Source organism: Protopterus annectens, chromosome 1.part0, assembly GCF_019279795.1.
Source record: "Protopterus annectens isolate FY-2018-M chromosome 1.part0, PAN1.0, whole genome shotgun sequence".
Lineage (NCBI taxonomy): Eukaryota > Metazoa > Chordata > Ceratodontiformes > Protopteridae > Protopterus > Protopterus annectens.
Window position 1 is genome coordinate 723,122,386 of NC_056725.1, and position 12,500 is coordinate 723,134,885.

The window sequence follows — 12,500 nt, forward strand, 5'->3', positions numbered from 1 at the left end:
AGAACATGATTTGTGTTATGCCATTCCTATTCTCCCTTTACATTCACTCATTGTAATGCATGATATATTCCTTTCAGCACCAAGTTATTGTATATCTGCTGTGGTGCAGTGGTACTTCATGCAGACTGGTGAGGCCAAGGTCTGGGGTTCGAGACTGACAGGTGTATTTTATTTTGCTGCTGAGCAATACAAGGGCCCTGTCATACAGAGTGACTAAGGCACTTTTAAGCAGTTGTAAGCAGGCTTGTGTGGGTTTGTGCGACGCTTAGCGATGCTTAGCTAAGCGCACACAAGCTCACACTCGCGCACCCCTGCTAACTACTGCTTAAAAGTAAAAAATAAAGCAGCAAATAAATAACTGGAACAGCAATACTTAAAATGTTTGCAGAATCTACAAAATCCTCCGATGTGAAGCAGAAAACTTCTTTATTACACGAAATCCACGAAAAAAAGTACATTCAACACTAGTTAAGCACTTTCATCTGCCAAGCGCAGACTTCAGCAGAACAGTTCTGATGAAGTCTGCGCTTGGCAGATGAAAGCGCTTAGCTAGCGTTGAATGTACTTTTTTTCATGGATTTCGTGTAATAAAGAAGTTTTCTGCTTCACATCGGAGGATTTTGTGTATTCTGTGGTGCACCAACTGATTTTTAAGTATTGCTGTTCCAGTTACGTTTTCCAGACGAGGCTTCCTGTTTGTTGCCGGCTTTGGTGGTTTTACTGCTTAAAAGTGCTTACTCCCGCTAACCTCCACGCTAATTTCTTTGAAAGAAAAGAAAATGGGATGATAGGAAAGTGGTGAAAAAGGGGGCACAAAGAGGGAAAGACAGTAGGGAAACCAGCTGGGATGTGCAGGAAGGGTGTAGGGAAGGCCCATTTCTTTACCAGCAACAGCTGTGCATATGTTCGTAATTTGGTGTGAAATTTGCAACCTTCCACCCCTGAGAGAGGGGTGAGGACAACAGAGTATGTTGTACTGCCAATTATAATTATCAGTTTACATGTCCAGTGGACATGTGTGTGAAATGGGTCCTTTTTTTATTTTTTTGTTCAGGTGAGAGTGGAATGTGGGGTAGGGGATGTAGTTATATTTGGGGAGGTAGGTTGGGGAGGTAAACAGACAAGACAAACAAGATGCATACAGGGGTGGAATTTGACACATGGGGTGAGTGAACACAATTGACGGGGAAGGTTGTTTGGAAATCGCAAGCCCATGAGCCCACAGATGGTAACAGTGGAACTGAGATCCCCACCCATGGGCAGTCACCACTGCACCTTCACTGCCCTGAGGGTGGCTGTGCTGGGGGCTGAGTAGGATGGGCAGGCTCACCCAAGAGACGCACCACTCTCGCCTCAAGCTGGCATAGGGGATCAGCGACTGAACGCTGCATCTCCCTACGCACCACAGCCCGGACCATTCAAAGGGTGATAGGTGGCCCTTCTCTGCCCATTCTTGCACAGGGGGTCAAGCCCCATCCCCTGCAGCGCTTCCACCCGAAGGTGGCACAGGACTAACGGAGGAGGGGAACCCAGGCTGGGCACCGGAGCTGCTGGTGCCAGGTGCACTCGCCAACTGAGGAGGGACAGGTGGATCCGCTGGGACCGGCCTTCCCATACATTCTGTGATTAGGTGCATTTAATTACAACATAAACAACAGCATTCCAGATTAGTTGTAACAGCATGCAGTAATATTCCCATTAACCCAACACACCAAGGTTCCAACAGTTGAACAGCAAGCATAACACATGCATATATTGAACGACAGTGGATATTCCAACAGCATGCAGGGATGTTTGGTAGCAACAGGCCACCATGAACATGGTGTTTGAACAGGGCACATGCATCAACATCAATACAAATATTTATAAAACAATAGGACATATGTCCCAACAAATATTTAAGATTACACATACCCATTGAGGTGTGGAATTACATGATTTATGCACAAACAGTAGGGTGTAGAAAAAACCTCAGTTAACAGCTTATAAACACTTTTACTCTACATTACATTCCTAGTGACTGCAGGTGTATATTCCCTACATATATTATTACACTTGCCACCATGCATTAGGTTATGTAGTGGGTTTGGCTAGTTCAATATATACTTGACGTATATCTGACATACTAACTGTCCAAGATGCAGATGTTACTGCTACATATTTCATGGTTGCATTTACATTTCTTTATCTACATATCTGGATGTTTTCACATGACATTTTCACTTCAATTTGTACAGCACCCTGCATTTATTGAAGCACACTCACATTTCTGGGGAACATATTAGCATGCTACTCGTGTGCCAGATTTACTTATGCATGCCAGCCAGTAAATGACTGTTGAGGACTGTATATATGCTTCACAGCTACTAGCACTTCCATCACTAACTTTAGATGGGACTGCAGAACTCTGGGTTGCCAGCACTTTCTAACACAGTACTATTTGTATAATGCAAGGGTACAACAACATTTCAAACTAAGTGACACACACACACACACACACACACACACACACTCAGAGTTTTAAACCTTTATTACTGACATTACACACTTTTCCACAGACTCATAACTTTATTTGTTGTAACAGTGCATATTCAAGACAGATTAGATCTTTATTAATGGGTTAGAACACACTTTTTCAGGCTCAGTCACTTATGTTATATGACAGTACCTGCAGAGATTTTATTCCAGACATATGTTACCTTTCTTAATGGGTTACTACGCTCTTTTTCTAGCTCTATGAATTGTCGTATAACAGTACATGCAGAGGACTTATTCAGGCCATTTTATGGCTGTATTATTGTACTACAACACTTTATTTCATGCTCTCTCCCCTATTTTATATAACAAAACATACACAATAATCACTAACCTGCCTGGTGGCACAGACTTTGCAGTCTATCAGCATAGGCTTGCTGATTCGCAGCACGGTCACCTGCAGCTGTGAAGTAAATGAAGGGATAATGAGACATACCTATCCATTATACAAACTCAATTATCAATTCTTACATACTGCATTCCATGGCTACATACTCAGTCGTGGGGCATCCTGCATCCCACGGGCCTCCTGGATCCATTGGTTCAAGCGGTCCTGCTTCTGTCTTTTCAGGTCTGCATGGTAGTGACGGACCTGCTCACCGGTGCGAGGAACACCTGTGACACTGGTGAGGTCATGAGCTAACCAGTTCCAAGCCTCAGCCTTGTATTCCGTCCCTTGGAACTGGCCCTGCAGGAGTCTGGACTCATGATGGTGGACAAGGAGCCAAACCATTAATTTCAACTCCTCGATGCCCCAACGCTGCACTCAGAAGCATGAACCCACTCCTGCACCTGCCATTCTGACTGCAAATGTGAGCTACAATCAGTTATGGCGAGTATTCCCGCCTATGGGGCTTAAATATGCAACATTTCCCGCACTTTTTTGTGATTGGCCTTTTTTGAGAATTCTAAGCTGACTGCAAACCTGCTTAGTAATGGTTAATCTACCATTTCTAAGTATATGCATGCTAATAGTGGCTGTTTCTCCTAAGCTGTCATAGCTTAGTGGTTCTGTACTTTCATTATGATGCACAGGGTCATGGGTTCGAACATTGTTACTCTTTTATTTTAATACTGTCTAGACAGGCTAGGGGGTATGGCTACGTTTAAGCAACTTAGCTCTACGTTGCTCCCCGGTGCCCTACGGTGCCCTGGTTGGCGAGGCGCACACGTCAGCGCAAACACATTGGGCTGGGTAAAGCGCTATTAAACTATGGGCACCTCTGTTTAGCTGGGTAAAGTGCTATTAAACTATGGGCACCTCTGTTTAGTTGGGTAAAGCGCTATTAAACTATGGGCACCTCTGTTTAGCTGGGTAAAGCGCTATTAAACTATGGGCACCTCTGTTTAGCTGGGTAAAGCGCTGCTTAACGGTAGGCTATTATATATTTGGATCCTTTAAAAATATATATTTTGTTCACTGATACATTGGCCATTTCAGTGCTTTTAATACAATTTTAATCATATATGTCTGGTATTATTTCAAATACTGATTTAAAACATAAATAAGAAGGGGAGTGGTGAGACTTAAACCGTGAATGCCTCCTCTTTGTGCATACGCTCTACCATTACGCTATTGCAATTTGGTGTGATTTGCATAAGCATTCTTTCTTATGCTCTTCCATGTCGGAATTGCTAACTGTAGCTAAGCAATGGGCACACCCGCGCGCACATGCGCAAATACGGGCAGCTATATCGTGGATTTAAAAAAATATATATATATATATTTTACTTTTTATAACTGTGATGGGGGTTTACAGTGGCAGGGAGTGTGGTGTTGGGTGCAAGTACATTTGAGCGACCTCGCTCTTGTGTGTTGACATTTTGCTTTTACTACACTTGCAGGGGCATGGACATTTAGACTGCTCAGCAGTCGGACACGCCCCCTGTTTTTCAACACGGTCCGTGTAAGAGTTACGGTTGAGTCAGCATGCCCAGATGAATATTCATGGCACACTGACGTCATACCGTTCAAGTGCAGCCTCCAAGTAAGACTTATTAAGTCTTACATGGAGGATTCGTGAATCTGGGGGAGTCTCTTTCCTTATTTATTTTTAGTAGAATATTTCACATATTGTACCTTTAGAAATGTTTAGATAATAATGAATGGTTTAAATGATCTCTGAGTGTGTGTGTGTGTGTGTGTGTGTGTGTGTGTGTGTGTGTGTGTGTGTGTGTGTGTGTGTGTGTGTGTGTGTGTGTGTGTGTGTGTGTGTGCACCAGTGCATGTACCTTTTCTGTGTGTTGTATGTGTGCACATGTGCAGGTATGTCCTTACTTATTTAGATGTTCATGGGTGGGTATACCATTGTGTATGCCATCGTGTGTGTGTGTGTTTATATATGTATTAGCTTGATTTACTTCCATAAGGCAGCATTTGTCACTATAGCACTTTTCTGACCACAGCTATTAGATTATTTGCATGGTACTGTCTAGAACAGCAGAAAGTATTGACTGGAGTTGTGATACAGGGGGAAGGGGGTGGCAAGTAGAGCTGTGTTACACTGCATTGTACTGTACTTACTAAAGGAAAAGTAACACACACACACACACACACACACACACACACACACACACACACACACACACACACACACACACACACACACACACACACAAACCTGCACACAAAGTTGTGTTTTATTTATAGCTGACTGGCAATGCTGAAGTATTGTTTGCCAGAGCTGCAAGTGCTGCCTAATAGTTTATTTTTCAAACTTTAAATTAATGAGGTTTAAAAGCTTTTTGACAGCTTTCAAAACAGTTATCAAATGTCAGTTCTTTGGAAAAGATCCAGACCCAATATTAATTTGATGTTAACATAAAATGCCTGAAAAATCTCATCTGGCAGCTTATATTCATGACCAGACATACCTCAGAAGAGAGCCAGTTGTTATGCATCGATTTATAATTTGCAGAATCATGGAAGACTCATATGGTACTAAGAATCTTGTTTTCCTAATATAAATAAATTGGTGATTCATGGCTGGTTTCACTGATCAAGGATGAATCAAGAGTCACATCCACAAAGTGAATATTTATGACTTTAGTATGGAATGAATTATGAGTGTCTTCACCAGTGATCAGTAGCTGGTTTTGTTGATCTGAACTGAAGCGCAAAGACTGCTAAAAGATCTGTCAGTTAATCTCTGGATAGTTTGCAGAGTGATATGTTTGTAAGCCCTGTGTTTTATTCACCCAGTAAACCAGAATTACACTATAAATCCTGTCTTAGTCTGGGTCTTTCACTTATGTAGCTTTAAAAGCCATACTTAGTGTGAGAAGCATTTTGCAGGCACCATAGACTCCTACTACATGGACTCTCCATATTTGTGGATGTGTGGATCTGGCCTTCCATAAGGAATTTACCAAAAAGCAGGCATTTGTGTGAGCTTCATGCAGAGCTGCAGCTGGGGCAATTGACACCCTGGGGAACCCATCAGCTGACACCCCAGACACCTAGAGCTGAGGAGAAAAAACAAAAACATGATGGCCAAAACATTATTCCAGCAAAGAGTTATTATTTTTCCATGTGATAGCTCTTTCCTACTTTTGCTATGGAAACAGGCAATCTTATACAATTATTTAAAAAGATCATTAAATCATGCCTGCTTAAACAATTACCAGCAATCATACTCAACAACAGCAGATGAGTGGTTGCATTAAAGACTTAAAGAGACCAACTGGTATGTCTTCTGCAGAGCTGATAGCAGCCCCTAACAGCTGGCGGCTATGAAAGACCTTCCCTTTGCCCTGCCTTAGCAGGCAGGAGCAGAAAAGAGGAAATGAATGACACTAATTGTAGCCAAACTTCTGGGGAGGTCACAATAGTTGGGCTAAAAGACTGCATGGATATTTATAAGTCAGTGGAATAATTACTACCCAGTCATGGGTAACGCCAGAGTTATTCAGGAAAGGCATGGCTTACCTGCAAGGGTGAATAATGAATGAGGGATGTTTCCAAGCATGGTTAAATTCTGCCATGGCAAGGCAGAGATTGTTAGTATTTTACAGATTTATTATTCAAAAGTGATTTGTTAAGATAAAACCATTTATGATGGTGCTCTTTCAATACTTTGTTGCTTTGTACTGGTTGAGCTTTTAAAATATCTAGGACTCTATCCAAGATGCACTGTTCAGGCACATATCCTTGTATTTGGTGAGGCAGATATAGTACATTGATGAACTGCTGCTTGTTGTCACTTAAATATATCACTGTAGTATTTATTTTCTTAAACTTCTTTTTAATATTTGCAATTTAATATGTTAAACTTGACAGCCTTGAAACGAGCTCCCTCACAACGGAGATGGGTTGCTTGTTTCATTATATAGATGTTGTCACTAATGTAGAAATAGTGCCAACTACAAGAGATGGCTACTTTTTCTCCTTGACAACAATGGTTTACTGATAGCGGAAGCTGCACTCTCTGGCAATTTACATGCCTTTTTTGTGTCATTTTTGGATCTTTGTTATTAACTAGCTGTTGGTTTGCTAGTCAACGATTCCTAACTAAATCAGTTATAACAGATCTGCACAACAGCCATTTCCAGAATCCTTGTGGTAGATTTTCCCAAAATTAACAATTTGTTGTTTGTCATAGAGAATATGGATAGAGGACATAAGAATCAAATCCATATCAACAGGAGTCGTAAGAAGCACTCCAAAAGTAAAAACATTTTCATTGCACTGATCCCATGTCTGTCCTCATCTGTAGAATAAACTGGGTTTTATAACATACACTTGGGATAGATAGCTATCTTCTGCAATAAGTATCAGAACAGAATGCTATATTCCAAAATATACAGCTGAAACAGTGCATAGTATGAACCAAAATACAAAGGTACATCATATAATGATCACTAACACTGAAACAGTAAGGCAGATTCTGTAATAAGAAGCTGTACATGCCAGTGAGACAACAATAAATGCTTCTTCAGAAAGAAAAGAGAAGGATGGTTGAAGTAGGCTACACACCTAAAATGTTTCTTAATGAATCCTAGAAGAGAATATATAAAATATTGGTTGTCATATTACTTCAAGGTATGTCACCAGTGCAGGCAGCAGAATATATTTAGTGGCATCCTCAGTGCATTGACCAAATGGGAAGAGGAGGGTCTCAGGGTACATACATACATATAGCACTGCTTCCTCTTCCCATTTGTAAACTGGAAAAGTGAGATGAGACACCTGATCCAAGCAACAGGGGCACACACACAGTGGATACTCAAGGTCACAGATTCAGATCTGCAGCTTTTAACTCACCTAGTTTATTTGCAGGAATGTATGAAGCACACAGGATTGCATAGTGCTATATACCTGTATAAAACCTTTAGAAAATATATAATTTACTTTTTCAGACACTATGACGTATCTAGCTGTGTGGAGTAGAATGCTAAGGCCTCTAGTACGATTTACTGTATGACTTAATATTTTGTCTTTATTTGCCTAATGTATATGTCTGGCAAATGTTTGCACTTCTGCCTAGTGGAATTACATGAACAGCAAACTAGTAAACTAAATGTTTAGTTTTACACTCATTACTGGTCAGAAGTGTTTTAATGTAAGTTGGAAGAACTGACTTCAAAATTCAATTTTGAGAATGCAGTCCTTTCTGTCTTATTTGCTTTCACCTTAAGCTGCTTTCTGTTTGCCCTGTAAAAGGGATCGGCATTCCATTCACATTCAGCTGCACTGTATTTCCTCTGAGCTATAATGAGTGATTCGGTGCTCGGTGTATGTTCCAGAAAATCGAGCATGACAGAATGTGAGAAAACAACACCAAGCTATCATTATATTATGCTGATATAGCCTGGGAAAATAACAATGGTGATTAAAGTCATTTTCTTAAGGAATATAAGGAAAAATGTTTTTTCTATATCTACAATCATATATTCTGTACTTTGCATAGGTCATTTTTTTTTACTAAATTTCTTTGTATATAAGGAAATAGGTATTTATATTCTCAGTTGACTATTATAGATTTTTAACATCCAGCACACCAGAACGTTGCTACAGAATCAAAAATTACCTGGAAACAATACAAAAAAAATTTAATTTTTTTTCTTCTTCTTCTATTGCATTACAAAATACCTGAAAGCACTAGAGAAAAGAAACACTGGAACAACATGCAACTCACAGTTTTATGCCCCTCATGTGTAACTACTAGTGTACGACTGTACCAGTACAAGGCACCTAATCTGCCAAAGAAGTATGCAGAACATCTGGTCCCATCTAATTGCAAATATAAAGAAGGGTGTAAAATGGAATTTTCCTTTCCATAACCTGAGAATGTCATCATGTTTCTGCTACTTATATTTTACTAGTTGTCATGTGGAAATATTTCTGTTTATGAATGATTATGGAAGTGAAGACCAGAGACATGCAACAAACAATTAAAGGTTTTGCATCTCCTGGCTAAAACAGAAAGATCCTACAGCAATGTCAGCATAACATTAATCAGCAAGCAGTTTTGCGTTTGTGAACCACATGCTCTGTTTTATCAGATTTCTTTGCTTTTATTGCTCCTCCTTGACATTTATTTTCTGCCAGGATATTGATTGGCTAGGTGCCCTAATACTCAGGCTGACCAGCAGTTCCGGGACTGAGCTATTTAACCTCAAAGCTTGTTCAGTTGAGTTTAGACAGTCAGGAAACACATTTACAGCTCCCATTCCAGGGCTGTTTGCTGAAGGTGCTGGTTACCAGGTAACAGGAGCTGCAGAAAATGTCCTTTTAAAAGATTGCCTTGTTGGAAAACGTCTGCTACTGCAACTAGAGAGGTAGTAGAAAGTCATAGCTTATATATTTAACAAAGTTAAATTCAATACTTTGAAATTCCTATGCTGCATTTCTCTCAGCATGTGCATTATTATCTAGTGAAATTAGTTCTACTTTGACTGCAGGAAATTATATGCATGTCAGGAGTTACTCTTTGTCAACTTGTTTCCAAGAGAGACAAATCTGAATGCAAGTTTCAGGTGCTATTATATTCTGCATTTACAGTGACCATAGCACAGCACTTGCTAAACTGAGTAAACTTTCAAAGTGTTTCTGCTACATGCAATTCCTTCTTAAGAAAACTAGAAATTATCATAGCTGAAATAGTTTTGTGCATTTGTTTTATGTGGCAGATATGAAAGTGATTTATTGATTTGTGTAGGATCACTTCTTTATGCATGGTTATGTATGCATGTGTGTTTGTGAGAAAGACGGTGAGTATGTGCAGATGTGTGTGTGTGTGTGTGTGTGTGTGTGCGTGTGTGTGTGTGTGTGTGTGTGTGTGTGTGTGTGTGTGTGTGTGTGTGTGTGTGTGTGTGTGTGTGTGTGTGTGTGTGTGTGTGTGTGTGTCTGGAGAGAGAGAGAGACAGAGAGAGAGATGTAGATGTTGAATACAGTTTCATAGGTTCACTGTCCATCTAGTTTTATACATCAAAACCTGATTCAGAAAAACTTGGACATGGGTTTTATCACAGGAAGGATTGGAATGAAGAAATTTGTATTAGTCTGGTTTAAGTCTATTTCGTGGATGAATGCAAACTAGTTAAGTGTGTTTCTTGCAGTCAGCCAGCCAGGCTTTCATGGATCAGGTGTGACACTCTAAGACAAATAAACTCAGCTCCATAATACTCCTTTCAATAGTATATATTTGTAGAAAGAAAGAAAGTGATATGCAGATACATGCAGATATATTAAAAAATAATGAAAGGAAAATTATCAGACCTATCCTGGAAGGTTTCTTGTCGAGGAGCTAAAGGAAATAAACTATTGGTGTGGTTTTTGTCCATGTATTTTTTTTCTTTTCTCTAGGAACAGGTTCAACGGTGCTCTGTTGAGCCAAAAGAAAGGAAATCTCAGTAAAGGACCAAAAATATAAGTGCATTCATCCAAGAAACAGACTTCAGCAGACTAATGCACATTTCTTCATTCCATTCATTAATATTTGAAAAATAACAGTAAAGATTATCAGAGCTCGAGGCAACCAAGGAGATCAAGCTTGTCTAAAAGGGCCCTATGTTTAACAGGCTAACATCTGAAATTAGTTTTATTTATATTACAGAAACCTTGAAGTATGCATACAGTTTTCTATGTGTTACTCACATTCATGACAGTTCAACAATAATTACTGGAATGCAAAAAAAAAAAAAAAAAAATGTAAAGCTGTATCAGTTGTATGAAGTCTCTTGCTGTGATGAAAGTTGTCTTTCGGCTTTTCCCATTTAGGAGTTGCCACAGTGGAACTCTGGTCCGCTAATGATTGGCAGTTAGTTGTTTTTTTATGGTGTCGAGTTGCCAGCCCGACCCCCAACCTTCAACGAAGGCACGCCCATTCAAAGCATGTCTTTCGAATGCCCACTTGACCACGGGGAGGACATGCAGACTCCACACAGAAGGCACTCCCAACCCAAGCATCGAATGGGAGAACCTCTTGCTGCGAGGCAAAAACGCTACCGCTGCACCACCGTAGAATCTTGCTGTGATGAAAGTGGGCTTTCTTTATTCTAGCACAGTGTTAAAAAATATCTATGAAACCATTCACTGTTTATAAGTTGTTTGATTCTTGCATGATTTTCAGATGTTCCAGTTATGGTATTTTTTATTTAAGTGCATATATATATATATATATATATATATATATATATATATATATATATATATATATATATATATATATATATGGATCTATATCTATATTTGGTCGAATTTCATTTGATCGAAAATTATTTCAGGCAGCCCTCTTCACTGAAACCTCATTTGACTGAAAGCACATTTGGTCGAATTACATTTGGTCGAAAATGGTATTCAGCCCCTGCCCCACTGCAGTGTGACCCTGGAGTGAGCATGTAAAGTTAGGGGGATGTGGGGGGTGCAGCTCTCCACATAATTGCAGTTTATGCACTATTATATATGTGTGTCCATTACAAATACATTAAAACATGTAACATCAGTAAAAACTGGTTGCAAAATGTGGGGGGCTACGCCCTCCACACCCCCCCTAACTTTATATTCTCACTCCAAGGTCGCACTGCAGTGGGGCAGGGGCTGAATACTATTTTTGACCAAATGTAATTCGACCAGATGTGCTTTCAGTCAAATGAGGTTTCAGTGAAGTGGGCTGCCTGAAATCATTTTCGACTAAATGTAATTCGACTAAAAGCAGTAGACCCATATGTATATATATATATATATATATATATATATATATATATATATATATATATATATATATATATATATATATATATATATATCTATATATATATATATATCTATATATATATATATATAGATATATAGATATATATATATAGATATATATATATATGTATATATATAGATATATATATATGTACACACACACACACACACACAAACACACACACATACAAACACACACACATATATATATATATATATATATATATGTGTGTGTTTGTGTGTGTGTTTGTGTGTGTGTGTGTGTGTGTGTGTGTGTGTGTGTGTGTGTGTGTCTGTTTATATATCAGAGAGTTTGGTGCAGAACATGTTTTTGTATAACTATTTAGTTTCAAAATGTTAGCTCAATTTTTTTTTTTATCAACCGCTCATCAGTTTGTGCACTGGGCAGTATAATATAAATGCACTATGTGGTTTTGTTTAGAATACTGCTATCTGCCCCTGGTTATAGATTTTAATAGGAGTGCATACCACCCTTTGGGGCAAACTTCATGGTTGTACAGATTTTGTTAAAGTTTCAAAGCCATATATACAACTTCCATAATACAGGTTGTATGTAATTTTTCAGCTGAGTTATTGCATGCTTTATGTTATTAAATGGCTTCTACTACGAGTGAACAAAAGCAGATTCACTGAGGATTGAAATATCCGAACTGCATAAGGCAAAAATATTTTGCCAGAAAACAATTTTTAATGTGTTTTTGCAGGGGTCAACACCCCTTGCACCTCACTCAATATGGGGGGGTAAATT